Below are 5116 nucleotides of genomic sequence, written 5' to 3'. Positions count from 1 at the left end.
CCCTGGTATTGTTTAGAATAGAGTTTGTTCAGGACATGGGGAGGGGAGGTAAGAGGGTAGTAGGGGCAGAGAAAGGCAGAGTAGAGGCCAGCCATGAGCATGTGGAGAGAGGGGGAGGGGAATGGGCAGAGAGGGGACAAAGGAGGAAGAGGGAAAGAGAGCAAGAGAGAACAAGAGAGCAAAGGGGGAAGGGGGAAGTAGCCCCTTTTATCTCGTCAGGCATACCTGACTGTTGCCAGGTAACTGTGGGGTGGAGCTTAGACAGAATGCTACCAGCTGCAGCCTGGCCAGAGCACCACATGTCAGCACTGCCTCTCTCAAGGTACCCAGGAGTAGATGGTGTGTGTGTGTGTGTGTGTGTGTGTGTGGTGCGCGTGTGCGAGCAGGAAAAGGGCCCAACACATCCTTTGGTTTTTCTCTGTGTCTTTGTCATCCTTTTGAGGACGGTTCAGCAAGTGTTTATATACAACTGTTTCACAGAATGCTTCTTCATAAAACTTCCTTCCCTTTGCTGAGTTTTTATGACCTCATTGCTATTCTTTTTTCTTTCTTGTGGTTCGTGAGGCACAAGGCCTCTCAAATGCTGAGCAGGAACGCTGCCACTGAACTACATGCGCAACCCCAGATTTATTTTATACATTTAATCTTTTATAAGCTTAAGTATTTTCACACTATTTTTTTTTCTCTTGGTGTGAGGATTGAGCCCAGGACCTGCCCAAACTAACCACTGAGCTCTGCCTCCAGCCCTGTACCTTTAAAAAGTGAGCATGTTTGGACTGAGACAAGATTATTGCCACAAATTCTGGCCAGCCTAAACTACACAGTACTAGCCCTGTCTAAACAAGTGAAAAGTTTATAGTTTTTTTTTTTTTTAATTGCCTTTAATTATAGCACTCAGGAAGCAGAGGCAGGTGGATCTCTGTGAGTTTAAGACCAGCCTGGTCTACATATATAGTGAGTTCCTGAACAGCCAGGTATATAGAAAGACCCTATCTCAAAACAAAGAGAATATGAAAGTCCTATTCTGTACAAAATTCCAAATGTGAGGAAATATAGATGCATCATATACTTCATACCTGCCAGACTTAGAGCATTTTGTTTTATTCTTTTACGATATACATAATCTCAGCACTTGGCAGAGAAAGGTCCCAGGGTTCTAAGCCAGCTTAATAAAAACATAAAAAGAGCTAGAAACGCAGCTTAGTACGCTTTCCTGGAACACAGAATCCCCAGCACTACATAAGCTAAGCCAGAAATCCCAGCAAACAGAGAGAGGATGACCAGAAATTCAAAGTCATCCTCAACTACATAGTGAAATCAAGGACAGACAGGTACATGAGACCGTCTCAAAAGAAAGGACTAGAGAGAGAGAGAGAGAAGCAGAGGGAGGGGAGAGGAGGAGGGAGAGGGTTGGGGAAGAGGGAGAAATATATAATAGGAGCTCACTATAGAAGGCCTCTTTGCATCCCATTATGTTCCTCCATTCCCAGAGATCGCCACTCTCCTGAGCTGGAGTACACACGTCCCTGTATGTTATGAGAGTCTGTCTTGTGGCTCAAAGTCTCAGTCCTTGCTCCTGAAGGGCTGCAATGGCCACACACAGCCACACTTGGCCAGCCCTGTGTCATTCGAAGGTCGGGTGGGATGGATGGATAAGCCAAAGGAGCAGAGGACTCAGAAAGAGAGGGTTCAGCAGTGGCAAGGATATAGCTGATGGTTGGGAATCAAAGCCATATTGAACCAGTCAGAATAACCAGAGTTTGCATAGGTCCTGGCAGCCCCCAATGACTAGGCTCCGACATTATAGATGCCAATTAAAGAGATTAGTATTGGCAAAAAGCAGAGGGAATTTTTAATTGATGTACACTGTGGCAGAACAGATAAAAGGATCCAGTGACTCCAAGTTCTCTGTATTGTTAAACCATCCTGGCAGCTAACGGTCTTAGTTCTGGTTCTTTATGCTGCCCTAAGAAGTCTAGATTGCTTGAGAGAGCAAATAGGTTTCCATAAGATGATTACCCCCTCCTTCAGGGTTCAGGGATAATAGCCTGCAATTGGGGTTTATCTGTCCTTCAAGGCTCTGCTGTTCCTGTAATCTAATGACTGGAAGTTTAGGACAAGTAGAGGTGCCTTTGGGGGTCTAGAGCAGTCATTATAATGGTTATAAGTTAAGGTGCCTTCAGCCTTAGAGAGGATAAGCTGGGTTCCTTACCACTAGCTTCAATATAAATAATCCTTAAGTCATGAACATCTGCATCCACACAGAGCAAGTGGTGATTCAAGTAAAGGTGGCAAACGCTGCGTGAAGCTAGGACAGGCTCGAGTCATCCTGTGTTTAGCTTCCTTCTTCCCTTGTGCTGTTTCTTCTCTTCCTCCTCCTCTTTTCTTCTTCTTTAAGGTAGGTCTTGTGTATCCCAGGGTGGCCTCTAACTCCGTGCCACACATTTGGTTTTTATGTAGTCTTGGGCACAAACTCAGTGCTTCACAAGTTAGAGAAGCTCTCTACCAACTGAATTATACCACCGATGTTGAGCTACTGTGAAAGCCAACATGGAGGTTCATTGTTTTAGTTTTGGCTTTTATTTGGGGGGGGGAGGTTGGCAAAATCAGCTTCTATAACAGGAGAATATGCTCTGAGATGGAAAGTACCCTACACAAGGGGTGTGTGTGTGTGTGTGTGTGTGTGTGAGAGAGAGAGAGAGAGAGAGAGAGAGAGAGAGAGAGAGAGGATAATTTGTAGAAGTCAGTCTGTCCTTCCATCTTGTAGGTCCTAGGGATCAGGCTCAGACCACCAGGTTGGGCAACCCGTGCCTTCACATTCTGAGCCATTTCTCTGGTCCATCCTCAGGGTTTTGCTTCCGTAACCATTAAAAAGGACAATACTAGGTGTCCCTTTCATCTCTAGGAAAGGCAGCTGGGATGACCTAGCTAAGCCTGACCACAGAGGGCCAGCCTGCCAGACCTGTTTCTAATCTTAGGATCTGAGTATGAGGCACCACCATGGGGGGAAAATGGATCTTCTCTAGTGCTCCTAAGTCTCCAGGCAGCTCCAACAAATACCATTCAACCTTCTCGTTTTAACCTTAGGTAAGAATTGCCAAGTGAGAGACTGCCCACTTACTACTGAAAAAAATTAAAGAATCTTTTTTTAAAAAATTACATCTTATGGGGCACTAGAGAGATATCACACTGGTTAAGAGCACTGGTTGCTCTTTCAGAAGACCCCGCATTCAATTCCTAAGCCCCACATAGTGGATCACAACCATCAGTGACTGCGGTTTCAAGAAATCTGGCACCCTCTTCTGACCTCCATTGGTACTGCAGGCACATGGTGAACAGGAATGCATGCAAAACATCCATATGCATAAAATAACAACGTAAAAAAAAAAAAAAGAGTATGTCTTACTATACCAGACATGGCAGAAAGTACCTATTTATAATCTCAAAAAAAAAAAAAAAAAGGCAGTCCCACAGAGATGGCTGCACACATATGAGCACGTTCAGATCCCCAGATCGGTGCAAAAAGCTGTACCCACCCCATCTGTAATTCTGGTGCCAAGGAAGCAGAGTTAGGTAGGTAGCTTCAGAGAGCTCACTAGCTAGATCGCCCTGTGACCCTGGGTCAACAATGTGGCTCAAGATGGAAAAGGGCACACGTACACACAACTAAAATACAAATGGAACTGTATGTCCTGTATGTTTACTAATTCCTGGAACACCGCCTCAGCTAAATTTCCGAAAGGGTACTTTAAATGTGTTTGTCAAATATAAGCTCAAGGGTTTTCTGAAAGTAATAGATAAAATCACGATCTTTGGCCAGTTCTCACAGCCCAAGGGTGGCTGACCATAACAGTTAACAAACTGGCTTATTGCATCAAGAGACACTTTAGAGATCTCTTCATAACTTTGACCCAAGTGCTCAATAGTTTTTAAGCCTACTCACAGGATGGTACAGCCGTCACCAAATCGATTCAGAACATTTTCATGCAAAAAGAAGCCAGAATTCCTCTCCTTCCTTGACATTCCTCAGTCCCAGCATTTGGCAACAACTAACGGACTAGTCTTTTCAGTTGTACCAACTCTGGACATTTATTTCCACGTAAGCTGGCTCATACATGTTGCGGCCTTTGGTGTCTGGTGCCTAATATTTTATTCAAAGTTTATTGATACGATAGAGTGTACCCGTTTCTTTCTTTTTGTTTGTTTGTTCTGTATAACTGCCCTGACTGTCCTGGATGCTCTCTGTAGACCAGGCTGCCTCTGCCTCCCCAGTGCTGAGATGAAAAGGCGTGTGTGGCACCGCTGCTGTCGCTTTTTGAGTATTGAATCTTGCGGATACGAGATAACATTTGTGTGCACGCTTTTGTGTGGTTGTGTGGCTTCCTTTCTTTCGACTGTATGCCTAGAAGTGGCTATATGGTAACAAATTTTTGTGTTTAATGTTCTGAAGAACTGCCCAATTGTTTCCCAAAGCAGTTACCCCACTTTACCGTGGGCCGTCAAAGGGGAAGAAGGGGAAGAAGCATTTGCCCTAGCTTTCCAGAAGAGGGCCTTCCAGTTCTCCATCTCCAGCTCGGCCTCCGCAGAGCCTCGAACAACCTCCCTTCTCTGCAAAGCCCGGGCCCCCCGCAACCAAAACATTATTAAAACTAAATGTTATAGGAAAGAGTTCCGTCTTGATTCAGGCCCGCCTCCTGGGCGCTGCTAGGCCACAGGAAAACAGCCTAGGCAGCGGAGGCTACCTGGACGTTGTAGTTCCTTTTCCAGTCGGTCGTGCAGAGACTATGCAAGGAAAAACTACAATTCCCAAAATGCCACTGTGCTATGGCGGCCGAGGGGGCAAATCGGCCTGCAGAGCCCCGCCCCCCTCGGGTTGGGCCGCTTGCCAGTGCGTCTGTAAACACGCCCGGAGCCTGTCATGGGGCGGGAGGAGGAGGCGGTGGCCGAGCGGGGAGGTGCCTGGGGCAGTCTCCAGGGTCCGCTCTGCCATTCCTGAACTGGTCCGGGTCCCCGTGACCGTGGCTTCAGGGAAGCGAACTGTTAGGCGAAGGAGGAGGCAGTCAGAACCATATCCCCTTCTTCCCCGGGGCGGGGGCCGGGCCTGGCCCGCTGAGGA

Source organism: Micromys minutus, assembly GCF_963924665.1.
Source record: "Micromys minutus genome assembly, chromosome: 3".
Taxonomy (NCBI): domain Eukaryota; kingdom Metazoa; phylum Chordata; class Mammalia; order Rodentia; family Muridae; genus Micromys; species Micromys minutus.
Note: the sequence above shows the minus strand (reverse complement) of the source record.